Here is a 20,355-nt window from a genome sequence, read left to right on the forward strand (position 1 = left end):
TGTTATAAAAATATGGCATTTTGGGACAGAAAGTGTTTAGTAAAGGAAAGTGACTCAGGCACCAGAGGTTTGTTTTTCTACAGACTGAAGTCTACAAGGGAGTTTCACATAAATTAAAGGATTAATTATGCTGTGTATCCATGTTAAAAAAGTTTATTAGTTTCATAAAGAAGTTTGAAAAGATGTAAATGTATTTGGAGTATAACAAGTACATTGATTTTAAAGTTAAGCATTTGATAAAAGTTGTTATAATTTCAATATTCATCACTCTGGGCCTTTTTACACCTGGTCACTTCATGCGTTTTCTCTGATCGGATAGCTATCGGATTTGTTAAAACTGTTCAATTTACATTTGGCCACATAAATGCGTCTTGGCAAAACGGATATGAATCCAATCTTTTACCCCCGCCCAAAATGCAAATACACTATTTATTACTCCGCCTTAAAAAACTTAAGATGAGGTTTATGCAACAATAGGCAGCACTTACTGTATGTTGTATACTGTATGTTGGGCAGGGGACGCGCGTCTCCTTGCTCGGCATGAGCTGAAGCTCGCAGTCCATGACGGGAAAAGCATTCACAAAACTCTTAAAGTTTTATTTCTTTGTTTAATATCATTTGAGTTTGTCATTAGACTCTTTTATTGATTCTATGAAGCTTTTTTACCCGGTGTCGTCACTCCATAAAGCAACGAGCGTGTCGTCTTTGTTTGTTTGCCTCTTTGACGGCTAACTTCCATGGACATGCTTACGTTTGGGAGGAGTTATGCGCTGAAAGATGTGGTTTCATCAACCAGATGTATTTACACTTGTCCAGTTTCATCTGAAATGCGTCCCAGACCACCTCCTGAAGTGGTTTGAGCGATCGGATTTAAATCCGTCTTGAAAACGCTTTGGAGGGCATTTAGACCTGGTCTAATATGATCGGATAGCTATCCCATCAGAGAAAACGCATGAAGTGACCAGGTGTAAAAAGCCCCTTTGAGTCTCCAACCTTTTTGTGAGCAAGGGCTACCAAAATGAATAAAACGATTTGGAGGGCCACTTTTTTAAAATGGTGTAGACTACTCAAAACTTCTTAATTGTTGATTTGATTTTACTTGTTGACAATGATACTTTTATATATGTTTACATTATAAACAATTATATAAAGAAACCAGGCTAATATAAAAAATATGAATAAATATTAAAATTGAGGCTGTTAATAGAATGTGCTTTGGCGGGCAACACACAGACTCTTTGCGGGCCGGGCACCATGTTGGCGATCACTGTTGTATAGATTTATAGAAGTACCATAACAATGACCAAGTCTGTATAGGATAGGTGCTTTGTCCTGTATTTTTATTTAAATAATATTTAATGTGTTAAATCTCATATTTATATGCATCACATACATATAAAATGAATCTGACGGACTGCCATCATATTAGGGGGGCCCCCTTGACGGTCACAGGTCTTCTTCAAACTCTTAAGAGTTTAAGAGTAAGTTAATGTTTTGGATGAACTATTTCTTTAAATGAAGAGGCAAAGGCAAACATCGTCTGAGGAGTTTGGTCAAGTGATGTAAGGCTGTGTTTAATGTATTGAGTTCTACTCTGATGGAAGATTGTTAATAACAGAAAGACTGTGAAACGTATGTTGGTTTTATAATTTTCAGTTTTTAAACATTTAATATAGGTCAAATTGATTGCAAAATTGAGCAGGCCTAATAACATCATAGGTGCGATGTGAATTTGGATAAAATTTTAAATTGAGATGCGTCACATGATGTATCCCTTTAAATCCCATAATGCTTTATGACGAGATCAGTATACATCTACCCAAGATGGTAATCAAAGTGACCATATAAGTTTTAAATAATCTATTCTACATTATTGAAAATTATGTTTTTGTTTAATGTGTGTATTAGAGTATTTTGCTTTTAAATTGTCAAGATGCAATCAATTATGAGTTGTGTCTCTTGTGTTTCAGTTAAGTAGTGCTATATGTATGACGCAATGACATATGACAAATTGCTGCCTGCGTTGAGTGTACTAAATCGATCAGTTACGAGGATTCATTTCTGTTAGGATGTCGCTTTACAAGGCCGCTGCCCTTGAAGCTGTAAACAACAAGGCAGCTCTCAAGGTTTCTAAAGTTCTTGGACAACTGGCATTGCTTCTTTTCACCTCTCCTCTCCTGTTGCCACATTTAATTTCTGGCTTAGAGCGGCCCATGTCACCATTAAACCATTCCCAATGTTGCGTGCTTCTTAATACTCACCATGTGTGTGTTTTGAAACGATCGCTCTGACCCTCCAGTGGCGCCAACCATGGTGCGCAGAAACTAATCTACTTCTCTGCGATTAAACCCAGACTTGTGCGCATGCACACGTACCTGCTACATTGTGCATGCTGATGCGCTAAAGACTGCGGCGGTGTGAAAGTAGATCGAGTTTTAGGATTTGGTAGGATCTCGGCTCCTGGCTGTGGGGTTGAATTTCAAAGTAGGACTCGAGGAGGTTCAAATGATGGGTCTCCAGCAGACTCCTGCCTAAGGCTATTCAAAAAGAGGTCATAAATAAACCACCACCAGTCATTGTTTTTCATTTTCAAATAAAATATTTCAATCATCATGTTATTTAATGTAACTTGCCTGGATTTGACTTGGAATTCCGTCTTAAATGGGAAAAAGAAAATGTGCAGTCATTCCATGTCTACGGGAAGATCCCAATATACAGAACGTTGTCCGGAAAGGCAATCAACAGGGAAAGGGTGTTTCAGCCTCATATCCAGAGAAAAAGAGGAAGATGTTGTCTCACGATGTCTTTCAGTTGCTGATTTATGCTTGGTTATTGACGTCGAAATGTACTTTAGGAGAAAATGGTTTTCACTTCGAGCATTGGAACATTCTGTTTATGCCCCTCAGAAGCTCTTCCTGTCTGTACATGCCGGCCAGTTTCTTCTGAACATCACTTCTTCTGGACAAGTTTCTATTTCTGTACAGCAGGAAATGGCTGCTACCAATATTGTTCCTTCTTTGTGTTTCTTCTCCAACACCATTTTAACACCATTCTTCCTCCTGGCTGTGTTTTCCCCGTATGATCTAATGTAGCAACAATTGTCTCATGTGTATCCGTATTGACTTGTGCTATTTTTGCCACCCTGCTGAAAAAACAAAGCTTAAGCTGTGTTGATGGTCTTAGCTGGCTAGATTATTTGTCACATTTTAGACCAGCCTGCCTCCAATCCAAACCAGATGGTCAGGGTGGGAGAGTTTTGGTTAAACTGTGTATTTTCAGTAGGACTTTCTGACGTAGTATCCACAGGTCTCTGTTAATTCAGATGGAAGGTGGTTTGACCATCGTCTTGTTTTGCAGACCCATGTGGCCCAGTTTAGGATACTCTGGGTGAAATATCCTGACCATGTGGTCATGGGAGTCGGGCCACTCAAAGCATAACTCGCCCATAAAAGATGAGCACACAAAGAGGCTTTTGTGTAAGATTTGTTGGAGGTCGTAGTGGGTGGTTGGTTGAACATACACAAAATATGACTCAACTGTGTCACTAGCCAGAACGATTTTGGAGACTGGATGGAGCGCGTTCTTTCCCCGTTACTTTATACATGTCTCGTATGCGGCTTATAGACTCAACATCGACCATTTCACACTCAGTCGCAAGGTCACATAACTTGCTGCTACATCAGTGGCTAATGTGAATCACATTTGCAAAACACTCTCACATTCTCACATCTAAGTGTAAAGCTTTAGTTATGCATCTGGAGGAGAATTTAAAACTAAACAATATTTGTTTTAATTTGTCTGTGCAAAAATCTGTGCTATTATGCTAAAGTGTGGGTGGTTTTTTGAGCAATGATGTAGTTGCTAAGGTTTTTTATAAAGTGTGTTGCTATGAAGTTGCTATGGTTTTTTGGTGGCTGTCAAAAGTGCCCATTCCCAAGTCTTCAGGATATTTTGGTCCCTAAAAATGGCACGTTGTTCCTCAAATCCAAATCTTCTAAATATTTGATTTGACTGAAGTTTCTTTAAAGTGTCGCTCATGTCCATCCACTCTTAAAGTCGCCATGAAAAGGAAGTAGCAATTGGCTTATTTTTTCTGTGGTGACGTATACCTGAGTGAAGCCGTTTCTGAAAGGGCTGGACTTAAATTCGTCCATCGAGAACTGATTGGATTGTTTGAAGTTGGTTCATGTTGCTATTTGCTAATCACTGTGATCTTTTCCTGTACCCCACCTACCTGCCATACCATATCACCGGAAGTAGAGCGAGATGTGTTTTGGGGAGGAGCATTGCATGTTTGATTAAAGAGCATGAGGGTACATACATTTTTTTTATAAATGATGACGCTCACAGATAAGTAATTTATAAAAAAAACACAATTCCAAAACAAATGACAGTTTTTCATTTAAATGTCATTGTGACTTTAAAGGGGACATATCATGAAAATCTGACTTTCTCCATGTTTAATTGCTATAATTGGGTCTCCGGTGCTTCTATCAACCTAGAAAATTTGAAAAACAACAACCCAATAACTTAGTTTTGGTAAACCATTCTCTACAAGCATGTGAAAAAATAGGTCATTGAAATTTGGCTCCCCTTGTGATGTCAGAAGGGGATAATACCATCCCTTAATCTGCACTATCCAACTACGGCACTGCCATTTTATTGCAGAGATCCGCTCATTAGCATTTTAACGGACACACCCCAAAAGGCACATTTTTGCTCACACCTACAAAGTGCCAATTTTACATGCTGTAATAAAATATCTATATGGTATTTTGAGCTAAAACTTCAAATACGTACTCTGGGGACACCAAAGTCTTATTTGGCATCTTAAATCAACACCAAAGAGTTTTTTTTTACCTTAAAATAACGTTTCCCAAAAAGTTTCAGTGGTTCATCCACTCAAAACAGGGTGAACGGCACTTTCACATTCGCTTTGCAGCCCTCTATTGGCCACAACCGCACTAAAGAAGTTTCCAACCGTCGGGTCGCGGTCCTGTAGTTCGAGTGAAAACTACAAAAACTTGCTTCACGGCAGACCTACAATCCAATCAGAGCCAGCTATGCTGCAGTATTTACGACAGTGGTAATGAACAATTACGCTTTTAACCTGTAGGGGGAGCAAAGAGCCATAAGTCTTTAGCGTTACTTTAAAAAAAGTCTTGTGAAATGTCCCCTTTAAAAAATGCTGGGTTAAAAAGGGATAAACCCTGCAGTTGGATTCAATTAACCCAGAAAATTTTTATATTTATTCCAATAATGGGGTTAAAACAACTCAGCATTTTGGGTTGAACCAACCCAAACTGCAACCCAATGGGTTGGGCTCATCCTTTTTTTGAACCAATGCTGCCAGGTTGAAAAAAAACATGATCTCACAGGAAAACAGATCTTTTTTTACTAGTAGTTGGTTTCGTAGAAATCTCTATGATGCGAAATGTACAAAAACATATGACTATTAGAAAAAGGGATAATAAAGCTCCACCCCTAAATCCAACATCACTGGTGTGTCTACGTATGAACAAATTGGCCACCTCGTAACACTAAATATAAGCATTAGCAAGTGCCACCAACTGTTTGTCCTGGTTTGTCATCAAGTGACCTACTTAAGAACATGTGTAGATGTTGAAATAGCTATTGTTTCATGTCAGAATTACTCATAGGAACACCAATTAAAGCCTTACAGAACAAATTAAATTTATACTCATGATATTTATTTTAGGGGATTTCTTCTGCACATTTGCCATCCCAACTTTTGCTGGTTATACAGTAAATAACTCCAGATCACCTCAGATCCCCTTGATTTGCTCTGGACCCAGTGACTCACATCACATCAGACTCTGCAGTGGTGATGGAAAAATTGTTTGGAAGAAATGTGCCTCCAACCATTCGCATGACCCAGTTGTTGTGTTACTCTCCTCTTGCTTTTCTCTCGAGTGAGTTGCTTCTGTTCTAATTACGACCACTGGCTATGATGCATAAGAGCGATTTCTTGAATGGGTGAGGCTGAGTCTGCATTCATGGGCATTAAAGCTTCAGAGATATCAAAGCCACACTTTGGCCTCTGGTCCATTCCTTACTGAGTCCTACTGACCTAATAATGACTCTCAATGTCCACTGTCTCCCTCCACGCAACCAGCAGCTCTTCTGCCTGCAGGCTCTGTCAGGTTAATTATTTCAATTTGAAATGGAGCCTTAGAGCTTAGAGACAGGTGACACACTAAAGCCCCTGGCATTGCAGTCAGAGGCTGTCAGTGACCCCATCTTTTCCAGTTTTAATCTGTGTCTGTCCAGAGGGGCAGAGGAGCTTCCTCTTTACAGCTCTGACTTTGAAATTAGAGCCACACACACAGCTGTAGCAAGTACCTCATCTGCAGAAGACCGTACAGTGAAGCATTGCCTGATAAAAGCTCATGTGTTCCCTTAGCTCAGTTCGTTGAGCACTGCGTTAGCAATGCAAACATTTTAGCGGCATCTAGTGATGAGATTGCGAATTGCAACCAATGGCTCAGTCCAACGCTCACCCCTCTCTTTCAAAACGCATAGAGAAGCTACGGTAGCTGCCACAAACAAGCATGTCATGTTGACTTAAACAATATTTTGTAAACAACACTGGTCCAGAAACACTTCCTGTTTCAGTTTGTTACAGTTTTTTTATTTCACATATATCTTAAAGATGTTTGTTTAACGTTTTAATTCAGTTCTATATGTTCTGTTGGTTGCCTTTATCCCAACGTTTATGTTGTGTTAAAAAACATGGAGTGCTTCTGGACCAGTGTTGTAAGTGGTCTATAGTGAAAAAACATGTGTTCTGTAAAGCAGTTTGTCCATATAGGCTACTGTAGAAACATGGTGGTGCAAAATGGCGACTTCCATGTAATGGCGCTTTTCCATTGCATAGTACCCCACGGTTTGGTTTAGTTTGGGTCAGGTCAGCTTACTTTTGGGAGCTTTTCCATTTGGTGCAGTACGTAGTACCCGGTACTTTTTTGCGTACCACCTCGGTTGGGGTTCCAAGCGACCCGAGCTGATACCAAACGTGACGCGAAAACACAGTAGATCACTGATTGGTCAATCGTCACAAGCGTCATCGCTAATGTAAAGATTAGCTTTACCTTTAGTGCTAGCTTGGCTGTCTCGAGGAAGAATATTGTCATCTGTGTTCTGCTATAAGTTCCCAAACTCCCTTTTAGGGATGAAAAACATCTACAGGTTGAGAATCAGGAACACCATCACAGTTTTTTCCAAACTTGCAGTTTGTGGCGGAACATTCGCGACGAGCACGTCAGTATTATATCAATGAGATTACTAATCACAAACAAGTGCGGGATATGTGTGCTTGTCAATGACGGGCATTATCAATGACGGTTTTCCGCCGAAATCTGCGGGCGCGGATTCCGTTTGGGCTTGGCTATATGCCTTACTCCTGCTGCTGTTTAAGTTGTCATGTTATTGTTTGTACCCGTTTTGAATAATTTTTTTCATACAAGTTGTTATTCGTAAGTTGATAACCTGCTGTTTTAAACATTAAGTAAAAAGGTAATCCAGACAGTCCTGTTTATACATTTGTGATTGAATCTCCATTATAGTGGTGTTTTTTTTTTTATGCACGCGGGGGGCACCTAGATATTCGAATACATTGCATGATATTCGATATCCGTTCGAATTAGATTTTTCTCAAAAGTGACAGCCCTATCAAGGACTGGAACTAAATGTATAAATAGAAACAAACAATATTGTCACACAGCCATACTATTTTAAGACTGTACATTAGCAGTATTATGCATGCTGTTGGACTTTTTGTGTAATATTTTTATTGTTAAAGTAAATTAAAAAACTCTTTCTCACTCTCATGTTGTTACAATCCTGTATACATTTTGTTCTGATGAACACGAAGGAAGATATTTTGAGGAATGTCTGTAATCATGAGCTCCATTCACTTCAATAGTAGAAATAAAAGAAAACTATTAAATGATGACAATTTTCTTTTTTGGGTGAACTATACCTTTAATCTTGGTTTCGAATAAACAAATAAGAGATCTACAAAAGCTAAAAATAAACCCATTATTATTTTTAAACTGAGTCTAAGCATAGGATTTTATTTTTTATGATAAAATTTCACTGCCAGTAAAATGCCGCACAGGGACTCGGGTGCAGCACGTTAACAGCGCTGTAGTATCGGGTCATTGGTTAGATGTGATCGGCATCCGCTCTGATGCTGTACGACAGCTCTGTCGCCTGTCTTGGACATTGCGTGGCAGTAGTACCAGCGACCTGCATCCGTGTGCTGCAAGTCAGCATTATTCGCATTCTGCAGTCTATTTTATACTCTCTTCCTCCTGGCATCATCTCTTGCTCAACTGTTAATCATTTGCAAAAGGGAAGTGTATCAACTTTCCTTTGCATGGACAGAAGGATGCAGACCGCTGGAGGAGGGTGCAGCGATAGTCACTCTTTGGTTTCTCGTGCCATCAGTATGAAGGAGACGTAACCAGTTCATAACATCAGGCTTCCTGCAGTACAGGCCATCCTTGAATTTGAATTGCAAATGCTTGTGTTTTTTTTTGTTTTGACGTGTGGTAGGTGTGTTGGTTCGCAAATCTGTGGACTTCTTCATTTCACGGGTGAACGGGTTAGATTTGTTGTCAAAGTTTTAGTTTAACTTGCGTTTACCCTGTATTTTTTGTGCTAAACTTTTATTCTGCTATAGATGAATCGTTATGCATTCCTAGTTCGATTGCATTCCTGTTTAAAGACGAAGTGTGAACGCTGGTTGTTGGAACACCAGTATATTACAAACCATTTGGGGAAGTTGATAGACAGCCAGTCTTTGTAAGTACAAGCAGCACAGTTGTCTAGCAGCGAACAGCTGCAAAGCAGACATGAAGACGGATGTGTGTGAGTGTATCAAGAATTTTAGCCCCGTTTTTTGTAAGTATAAATAGCTTAACCCATTGACACAAACACACCTCTACAGTTGACAGATTCTTTATAGTGAAGTGGCGTTGATTTCACTCAACAACTTTATTTCTGGATGTATGTGGGGCACTAAGGCTTATCATATGGTAACAATCTAATTTCATATACCTTGTATTATTATTAATAGTATTTTTCAAAATTATCATAAATGTATTAAGTTTTTTGTTTGTTTTTGTTTCATGTGTTGTTAAGCTATGCGTTAGTGGTGTGATGGTGGTGTTTGGTGCAATTCTTTACAGATTTGTCCAATCTCTAGAAACTAGCTCGTTTTCTCAGATCATCTAATGTCTCGGCATGAGTTGTGTGAAGAAACTTTTATGTTATGATTTAATCATCAGGTTTTTTGCTTAAATGTACTAAACTCTATTCCATAAGTGCTTTTATCTCGATATGAGACGTACTATGCTTGCATTATGTAATTGAAGCATTTTAAGAAGCTCAGCATTTCTGCAACCACCAGTGTCATGTTGCATTCAACAAACTCTGTTACATTTACATTTAAACATTTGGTAGATGCTTTTATCCAAAGTGACTTAGTGCATTTATTCTGTGCATTTTTTTATTTTATCAGTGTATATATTATGTCCTCTTGGGATCGACCTTTCTGATGCTAATACAGCCCCCCTACAATTGAGCCACACAGTTTGTTTATTCCTATGACTTCACAAATGATGGCGTATGAGTTCGTGTCTAAAAACAGGTGTTTAGTTCATTGTTTGTCCTGTATTGTTACACGAGCTCTTCAGGGGAAACCAGCTGCAACATACACTTGTGTTATTCATAACATGCACATCTGATGGTTAAAGTGGACTGAGTTTTAATTTATAATTTTGGGTGAAAAATAACTAATGGGCAACTTTAATGAATTTGTCTTTTCTGTTCCACAGATTGATTGAGGACCTTTTCCATTCAGAAATCAGCTTGGCACTGCCACAGAACCAAAGGTAAGCTTTATCCAGCACTCAAACACCTGTCGGCTTCCAGTTATTTAAAACTTGGCTTTAGAGAAATGCTTTGGTTTATAGAGTTCTTAACTTATAGCAGATGGTAAAATACATAATTTTTTCCTAGTTTAAATACCCACCGAAGTGTCTTGAAATGCAGCTTTGCTTTGTTGCGTTGTGGTAATTTTCACTGAAACAGGAAGTTGTGGAAGTGTCCCCTCTCCCTTTTAAAATACCTAATAGCGTTTAGTTTACCTCACAGACTGGAATCTGACGAGAAGCTGAAGTGCAAAATGATGTCAGTTCACGTATAGGTTGTGTAAAACCGAACTTGGGCCCTGTCCCAAATGGCACACTCTGGACACTCAGTGTCCACACTTTGATGACATCATCTAATGCAGACTTTAGGAACCCTTGATGCGAGTCCACGTGGGTGCACCGGAGTCATATTTTGGGACGGACTCGAGCGTCAAGCCGGAAATGGGTAGAGAAGTTGCCTGTCAGTGTGAACTCCTCACTTCCGTCGTCTGATTGGTCTGATTGCCCTTTCGCAAGGACTTCTGGGTTGGTAAAGTGCGCTTAGCCTGCTGTAGTGCGGGCTTCGTTGAAGACCGCATCAAGGGGGCAAAGGAGGCGCTGATGAACACACTTCAAAGGGTAAAAATGACAGATGGGACACCCTACGGAGTCGTAGACTAAGCAAGCATGTGCAATTTAAGGCCACGAGAATGACAGGCCCTGTCCCAAATGGCGCACTTCATGTGGACTTTCGGTCTTGTGGCCTTAAATTGCGCGTTCTCGCTTAGTCTACGAGTCTGTAGGGTGTCCCATCTGTCATTTTTACGCTATGAAGTGTGCTCATCAGCGACTCCTTTGCCCCCTTGATGCGGTCTTCAGCGAAGCCCGCACTGCAGCAGGCTTTGCGCACTTTGCCAACCCAGAAGTCCTTGCGAAAGGGCAATCAGACCAATCAGACGACGGAAGGGAGGAGTTCACACTGACGGGGAACTACTCTACCTATTTCCGGTGTGATGCTCGAGTCTGTCCCAAAATACAACTCCAGTGCACCCACGTGGACTCGCATCAAGGGTCCCTAAAGTCTGGACTACGTGATGTCATCAAAGTGTGGACTCTAAAGAGGACCACAAGTCCGGAGTGTGCCATTTGGGACAGGGCCTTAGCATCTATTTTCATATATATCCATGGTGGTGCGAAAGAGTGGAGGAGGGGACTAATTAGCTTATTCATATTTATGTTCCGAGGTGTGTGATTGAGTAAAGGTGGGGGAGTAGAGACTAATTAGCATATTCATAGATCCATGTATACTAAATGAGGCAAGGGTGTAGAGTTACATTTAAGCTATTTTAAAGCATTAATAAACGACTGTGATGGGTAAAACTTTTATATATGCTATTATGATGCTCAAAGCTGTGTTTTAACTGTTAAAATGATTGACAACTGGGAGACTCAAAAAGGCTTGAATACTAAGTGTGAATTTTGTCAGTGTTTTGGAGAAGTCTAGTTCATTAATATCATTCAGGCTAACATATTTATACTAAAATCCATAAAACCTCTACTTCAATGTTTGCAGAATCTCGAATAACGCTGTTTTAAGCATTGAATCCTCCTGTGTGCTCGCCAAAGAGTCTGGCTTCATTTGGTAATTCCATTTAAAAGTGAAAGCATGTGGTTCTTTATGGAAACAGAAGGCAGAAGCTTTAGGACTGCTCTTGTATGGGACACTGATGTTTATGAATTACATCCCTGCTTGTCGTCTGCCCTGTTATCAGATCTGAGACCTGCTGACTGCAGTACACCACACGTGTCCGTGCAGTAGCACTATCATTAACCCTTCCAGCCCCTCCTTGATGAAACCTCCCTGTCAGTTAGAGCCTCTGTAGTCTCTGGTTTTGTAGGGAATTGGAGCAGTGTGGTCATCGCCTCAGAGTCTCCTGCTTTAGCTCTGTGTTAATGAGAGGGGACACTGGAAGAGGATATCAGGCCCCAAGGGCCCCACCACAGCGTGAGCAAAGGCTTTACAATCTCGTTTTTCCTAGAACAATAATTACACAAAGTGTCGTTTTCCCCATAGAGGGGTGGAGCAACATTTTGGTTCTGGAATGAGCTTTTTAGACCACCTGATGAAAAACAAGATGTCTTATAAAGCATCCAGTGCCAGTTTAGTTAAATTCGCAGATGTTGGATGAATTCTGTTCAAGTTTCCATACTTTAAATGTGTTGTTTGTTTTCATTGTAATTAAGTGATTCAGTCATATAGGACATTAGTGGAGTTTGAAATCAAAATTTCAGTAGCCTTGAAGAAAAGCTGAGATGTTTTCATCAGAAGCAGCTTTCCACTCGGTAAAGGTGTTTGGGTATGTAATTGTTATGGTTTAGGTGGTAATCGAATCTGAAAGTATGTGCTGCTTCTGGCCGGCTGAGGGTTTTTACTGTCTCACTGTGAGCTGTTTTTGGCATCTGCTGAGTTGAGTTTAGTTACTAATGTTGACAGGATCCAGGCACATGGATCACTCGGGTCATCCCAGATGCCTGCTGTCGTTTGCCGCTTTCCACAGAGTGCCTATAAAAAGTAAATTGTGTTGTTTTACTTTTTAAAAGTGCTTTGAAAATTACAAGCATAGGATTTTTGAACTTCATTCAGACTGGTTGCAAGTATAAAATTTAATTTACAAATGAACCATACAACGAGTTGTACAGTTCAGTGTTGCTTTAAGCTTTGAACGTTATTTGTGGAAACACTATGGACCAACAAATCTTACATTGGACACAATGGAAGGTCTGTAGGTCAAAATCATGTTCCCTCTTGCTTTTATTTTTGTGGGCTAGGTGGTGACCTGACTGTTGCTGTGTATGTAGCTTTATGCAGTTTTTTTAAGTATCTATAGCAGAGACCTGCAGGTGGATAGGTACCCAATGGGTAAAGTGCTAATATTTAATGTAACTGGTGGAATAATATTAACGTATCATTTGTGGTATGCCTAACGAGAATTGATTGGCAGGGGCGAACTGTGGGTCTAAAATCCAAGACTATTTTTGCTTGATTCTGTACACGCTGATAGTCAGCTGTTTTTAAATGGTCGTGTGCTTATTGAGTTCATGTTCTGTCTGAAGACCTTTAAAGGTTTCTAATAACGTAATTTACGGGTGCGGTTCCGTTCGCAGTCTTTATCAAATGGGTCGTACTTTGTACAAAAGCCTTTGTTGGTAATGAAAGCTTCAAGATGCCTCCTGTATGGATTAACTCGTTGCATGCATTGCTCGGGTTTAATTTTGACCCATTCGTCCACACAATTACTCTTCAAATCTTGATCTTAAGTTTTTTTCTAAAGATTTCTAATTTGATTCAAGTCAGATGATATTTTCTTTCTCTTGAACCAATTGAAGGTTTCTCCTGCTGTGTGTTTGAGTTTGGGTTTACCCATTATGAGATGTTTCTTGTGTGACACCTTGGTAATGAGACACTATTTTATAGGCCATCAGTTGGGACTGAGGGGCAACCTTCTGAACTCTCTAATGAAGCCAATACAGAAGTGATTTAAACTGCAGTTCATCGACTGGCTGCTTAAACGGTTTTTGGTCTTTATAGCTAAGTTTGGCCTTCATGACAATTGTGAAGGGGTGAATTTTTTATAACTCATCCGTTTAAATTATATTAAGCTTTAAAGTTCTGCATAATTAAGGGCGTGGCCACTTGAGTGAGGGTTGAACGGCCACTGCGGTCACTAGAATCGAGCTAGGTGGGCGTGGTTTCAGCAACCAGACACCTCAGCATCACCCATGTTCCGCCTCTTTACCCATTTTCGGATATCCGCGAGTGATGCACGATGACGCGTGGCCAAGATGGTGACGGCAGGCAAAGCCTACTTTACGCTTCAAAAACGATCTTCAGAAACCAATGGGTGATGTCACGGACACTACATCCATCTTTTTAACAGTCTATGGTTGTGACGGAACTAGTTGTTATTATTTGCACTGACAATGGGCAGGATTGACTTTCCATGCCTTTTTGCACCTTCTTGTCTTCAGGGGTCCAATACTTTTGCCTATGTCATTCTACATGATTACACATAACCTAATTTATGGACATTTATGGTTTGATTTCATGGGTTGTTACCAACATCTGGTGAAAATTTTATTTCAATAGCACCTTTAGAAATATATTTACAAAAAATGGAGACGTTCAATACTTACTTTACCCGCTGTATCTTAAATATCATGTATGTCTTTTAACTACAATTAAAAATGGCCTGATTGCTGATGTGGTATTAAACATTCAATCAATCAATCAATCAATCTACAGGGGGTGTGATAAGTACATTTGAATGTATTCATGTACAAACAAGGATCTTTGTTTTTGCTTGAAAGAATGGCCTTTGCATGGTTCATTATCTTGTTTAAATGTAGCTCCTGAAGTGGTGTTGACCTTAGCTGACTTATTGTACTGAATTCGGTTTCGCCTTGACCTTTCAGAGCCATACAAAATCACTATTATGATTACACTCGATTCTCAGAGATAAGAAAAGAGCATGAGGGTTCAGGAAGTGATGTAATGATGTCAGGACACCCACAGGAAAGTATGTAATGGAACATTAGTATGTACTTTCAGCTACCCATTCAATATTGTCTCCCGTCTTAAAATTGTTAATTTTTTCCATTCACCTCTCTATTGCACACAAAAGAAATAAAGCTAGATGGATTAAATGCTGTGTTTCTGACAGATCTAACAATTCAGCGTTGATTGAGAATTGCAAACAATTAAGACGATGAAAGCATAAAGTTTTGTTTAGATGAAAAATTAGGTAGGTTTATGTCTTTTGGTGTAAGTGACCCTAGAAAACCTGTCTTAAAGTTGCTGTTTTCAGGACCTGAGAATGATTTTGTTTTGTAAACAAACAGCCAAACTGCATAAAAACTTTACCGATTATGGTTAAAATTGTTTTTGTGTAAACAACCCTTTATTTAGAGATGCTGAACTGTTGCTGAATTTGGATTCGCTTGTTGCTAGAATAACCATTCTTTTGACTTGTATTTGTAAATGTATGTTTGAAATTTGTTTGCCATTTTATCATCCAGCTCCCCGAGATGCTGTTTAAACATTTATTATAGTCCCTATTTTTTCTGGGCTCTTTTTGTTTTTGGTGTTTATTCGGTTCAAAAACTTGCATTTGAAAAAAATATGTTAGCTTTGTAATGAAAGTTTTTATGTACAAAACTTAAGCACCTAAACCTTAAACGAACAAAAACAAACAACCTGTGATATCTTGCTTACATGTAATTCAGATGGCTCATCCTGTCTATTTACGTGGTTCATGGCCAGTTTTGCCTCAGTCCAGGGTGTGGCTACTCAGAACTGTCAGTGGAAATACCCTGTACCCATATTGGATAGATCCAATGTAGCCTGACAGGTCTTTGGTGTAAAGACCTTTTATCTGTTCAGACCGGCTCCAGGCCATGTTTGCATGAACTCAAATTAACCTAAGCATTGTCGTAGATGAACTGCAGGTTGTTATTTTGTGTACACACAGATGCTCCAGCCAGCCTGCACATGTTCAAGTCTGTAGATTTGCTGGAGAAGAGAATAGGCAATGGTATTGATTTGTAGTCCGTCGCATTACCTCTTTGTGGATGAACACCACCCCCGCCCCCCGCTGTGTGTCTGAAGGGTCTCAGCTGGACGGTCCCATACCGGATTCGCTGTCTATAATTGCATTCACCATCCACGCCTGTTTCTTGCGAGTCATTAAATGTAATGGTAACAAGTCAGCAGGAGTGCCTCTGAGATGTCCTCTGGTGGAGGAGAATCAGGGCCCCTCATTTCCCTGAGTGCCCAGGGGCAGACAGTGTTGCCCCCTTTTATCCTTTACAGCAGAAAGTTTAACCCTTGTAATGCAGCGGCTGTACATTTAAACTTTGGTCACATAGAAATTAGCGAGCTGTTCATCTTCACTAAGCAGATGGGAAACATGTCACTTTGTTTGGTTTCAACACCATTTTCTTTTATAACCTGATTTTGAATCCGTGGCGTATCAGGTGTGACCCTGTTATTGGAACAGGGACAATTTAAGCATCTGTGCTAGTTGTTACGCTTGGGGAATCAACAGTATCTGTCGTTGGTAGACGACACACCCTTCTGGGTATACAGAAACAAAAAAATGTAGATATAAGCGTTGGCCAGTGAGGCTCCATATATGTTTGGTAATGACTTGTATTTGTTTCTAGAGGCAAAGTTTTTTTGGTTTTGTGGCTTTTGATCCATTAGGGTTGATGACATCTTTATGCTTGTTCTTCTAAAAGTGGTTGCATTAGGAAAGAAAACTGCATTTGTCAAGCCATTTTAAGGGGACTTTAATATTGTTTACTGAGTTTGCATCCATCAGCCTGTTTGTAAGCTTGCATGGCCAAAGTCGAACTGAAAGGATATTGTGCATCTAACCTCTCTACGATTTAATTGCACAATGTGCAATTTGTAAATTTAAGTGTTTTAAGTCTATCCCATTGTGTTCATCATCCATCATATGTAAGAAGTCTTAATGCATGTCTCGTATTTACAGCACAAAGTTGTGCAAGAAAGATTACTGCTTTGTCAGTCCATTGCAGGATTTTAAAACCTTTTAAATCTTATTTTACATCCTATGCTTTGTCGCTAATATGAATTGATTATGTGATTGACGTAAGACAAATGTTGGAAATACTTGGCTGAGGTTTGGTTCCAGTGTTTAATTTGGTCACAGAGATGCAGCTGTTCTGGGGCCAGAGAACATCAACTATCCTCAGTCTAATGGATTCCCATCTTTTGGATCTTCAGCATTTGTTTTTCTGGGTTCATATTTATCGAATGAAGCACGATGAATAGTGAGCCTTTTGTTTTATCATTTATCATTTTGGCTGTGACTATAAATTAGAAGCCCTGAAAAATAGTGTACACTAACATACCATTTTGTGTTATTTGTTATGGTATTAATTTTTTGGTTGTCACAATGTTTGCTTTAATTTAGACACACTTGAAGCAAGCAGTATAACCATAATGGTCCCACAATTCTGCTATAATGGACCTTATTTGGTAATATATTGGTATTTTTCCCAAGTGGGAAACAGGATGGGACAATACCATCTATATCGGCATGGTCTGATATGACCCCCCTTTGCACAGAAGCTATGCCAGAATCATACACTGAGGTCAAACGAATGCTTTCCAAACAGTTTGCATGCTTTACAGATATATTTTTATTTTAAGGAACAGTATGTAGTATTGTGGCCAAAACAGATATTGCAATCATACAACTGGTGGTCAATACACAACATGACAACATAAACGTCAGTTGAGGGCTGCAACTGCACTTTTTAAATGACAATATCCTGGCCAGACCACTGTTTTCAGTGATATAAGTATTTGAAATGAAAATGATTTCTTAATGTCTAGTGACATGTCAGGGCCATTTTATGATAAATTTCTTACATACTGTTCCTTTAATTGTGACATCTCACGTGAGGCTTTGACATGTTAACATTTATTTCAGTGGTAAAAAAACTTTGTATACTGTCATTCGTCCCAAAATTACAGAGAGGTGAATTCGGGTCAATATCGCCCAGCCCTAAAATAGATGTGACTTGTATTTCCTGTGTAGATTAAGTGTAAAGTGGCATCATCCCTTGTGACTTATTCAATTATTGTGGGCCATTTAGCAGATCCTGGTGCTAGATGTTTGGTCCTTAGACAGCTGCCATCTATAGATTGCCAATATGTCTCCTATAGAATTGGTTGACTTGGATAAGAGAAACCATTTTGAAATCACTTTTCTTTGTGCTAACATTTATGATGCATGTATTACTCTAGAAGGATTTTGAACGTCCTTGTATGGACATTTTATTGGTTTTTACAAGGCTAGATAAAGACTACTGAGAGTGCCTGTAAATCATATGTTTGCCTACCCAAACGCACAGTAAATTATGATCTGCATCCTCACTCACCGTGACCTTGGAAAGAACCTTATTTCTCTCTGTATAGCTTCTGTTTGAGAAGACTTTACAGGAACGTTGTTTTCATTTGTTGAAGGTCCCACCCAAACAAACCAACGGTAAGGACATCTGTCCCCAATGCAATATCATTTGTGAAATCAGTGATGATGCTGTTAAGTGCTTTGTGTGTACATTTGTGGCTTCAGAAGATTGGACTGAATCTCAGAAAAGCCTTTGACCAGATAGTGTTTGGTAATTCTGTGTACTTTTATAATTATTATGGGGAATTTAAAACAAACATGGCAGAAGTTATCTGTCAAACTGATGAATAATTGTTTACAACGAAACCACTGCTGGCATCAAGTTGGGAAAGACTGATGGTAGTTTTGCAATAAGAATGATGAGGAAGCAACTGAACAGATCGCCACATTTAGTGTCCTTAACTACAGGATGCAAACACTAAAATTCTTCCTTTTATGCATATAAAGTGCTGTCTGCAGCAAATTTCAAACCTGCAGCTTGTTAAGATCAAAAGTCAAAATCCTGTTTCAAGTTAATTGACACATGGTTTACTTTAATTGTGAAATGCAAGGTTTCTGATACACACTGCAATGTAAAGATTTTTTTTAAATCTGGGTTGTAAAAATAGATTGGCTGATTGGTTTGTGTGTAATCTTTCTAGTGAATTTCATTGTTAGTCTCCAGTTGAAGTTCAGCTGTTGGATAACTTCTGGAGGTGATGCAATTTAGACTTTTTGTGGTGCTGCAAAGATGTTATTATACCCAGAGTTTTAATCCAGAACATTCCTGGCCAAAAAGTGGATCCAAGAGGATATTTAGCTTATTCTGGATACTGAATGAATATGCCATCAAAGAGCTCTCTTGTTTTGTTGCAATTCTGATCACAAATGTAAGTACTTATGTAATAGCCATAAATAGTCACACAAATCTTGTTTGTTCTTGACGCATAACATTTATTCCATTTAAACTGTTTTCCAGAATTTGCTTAGTGTACCTCTTAGTGTTCGAAAGGAAATGTTTAGTGGAAAAGTCCAGTCCAGTGACAGATGTGTGATGGGTGGAGTCCGGGCGGGTGTGAGACGGTCCTCATGTTCTGAAGGTCATGGCTGCTGTTTTTAGACAGGGCTGTTACAGTACAGTACATTTATACAGGAGTTAGACAGGGCTGGTAAAGCATTGCTATTACAGCTCATGGTTACGTAATGGCATGAGTATGACTTCAGACCCAAATCAGTGACTAGTTTTATTTACCTCATCTGTTTTATTACAAATTTTTTTCAGGGATTTTCTCTTGGGGGTTGAAGATCAAGCACAAATTTATTAGTTAATGTTTTATATTCAGATGCAACTATTCAATAAAATGTATACTATATATATATATATATAGTAGTGCAGGTCTTATTTGTATTTGTAAATTGATTGGATTATAAAGTTTCACACAGCAGATCTTTGGTTTGCAATTCACGATGAAGGCCTACACCCACTTTTGGGGATGTTTTTTTGGGGGGAAAGTATGGTCCATTTTTTTTACGCGTACACGAGAGTACACATACAGTGCCCGTGACGAAATTTTTGTCATTAGAAGATTTTTAATACCCTCATACATTGTGCGCCTACAGGAAAATGTACTGTAGTATGTAGCCCAGGAGATGCATTGCATTTTGGCGCATTGCTCATGCCTCAAATTTCTGTGTACATGTACGAGTCAAACTATACTTTGCAAGGCTGTGCGTTCGACCCAATCGTGCCGCACAAGCCCTGAAAAGTGAAGCCAAATCGTCTCGATCGCCCCCCAGTGACTGATCCCAGTATAGGTCATAAACCCTGCCTCCCTATGTTATCAATGGGACTTGAGACCAACTAAACAATTTGATTACACTTCAATTATCTTTTTTCCAAAGCTGTTTTCTGTCATTTACTTTAGTTTTTATAACGCTGCTTTAAATTCAAGTGTTTGTTTTTAAAATAAGTAGGGATGCTCCGATCAATGCCGATCTCAACTAAAAATACGTGGCCGATCACTATTCTGAATCGAAGAGCCGATCTTATTCACAGCTACTTCATGTACTACGGCTTTTAATCAGTAAGTCCTTATCGATCTGAAATCACTGTTAGTTTGAGTCGTTTATAACATGCATTTGAAAAGCAACACTCGTCAAACATAATTATTAAACATATTCTTTATTATCATGAAAATACCCGAAAAGGTTTGAAGAACAGCAATATAAATATATCCTTAAGACATTTCCTGGAGCTGCGTGTCATCATATCTGCGTGTGTATTATTCTTCTTCTACAGTGCATTCTGAGTTTCTGCACGAGAGCGCCCTCTGGCTTTTGGATGTAGCGGCATTTTGCCGTAATTCATTGAGAAGCATAGCAAGCACTCTCGGCCGATCGATCGGAGCATCCCTAAAAATAAGTTTGTTTTATGTTAG

The 20,355-nt window shown here is 39.2% G+C and overlaps 1 protein-coding gene across 6 annotated transcripts in view; it reads left to right on the forward strand.

The window, feature by feature from the left end:
* The window catches only part of raph1a (Ras association (RalGDS/AF-6) and pleckstrin homology domains 1a), a 69,058-nt gene that overhangs the window by 9,389 nt on the left and 39,314 nt on the right, over positions 1-20,355 (forward strand). For 4 of the 6 annotated variants that reach the window (XM_073855035.1, XM_073855036.1, XM_055214562.2 and 1 more), the window contains exon 2: positions 9,864-9,920. The exons of 1 other annotated variant lie outside the window; for it this stretch is intronic. The gene's annotated coding sequence lies outside the window, so the exon portion shown is untranslated. Of the gene's footprint in view, positions 1-8,427; positions 8,929-9,863; positions 9,921-20,355 lie in introns of those variants that run through there. One more of the 6 variants, XM_073855033.1, reaches the window with a different exon arrangement.

The sequence above is a fragment of the Misgurnus anguillicaudatus genome, chromosome 17, assembly GCF_027580225.2.
Source record: "Misgurnus anguillicaudatus chromosome 17, ASM2758022v2, whole genome shotgun sequence".
Classification (NCBI taxonomy): Eukaryota; Metazoa; Chordata; class Actinopteri; order Cypriniformes; family Cobitidae; genus Misgurnus; species Misgurnus anguillicaudatus.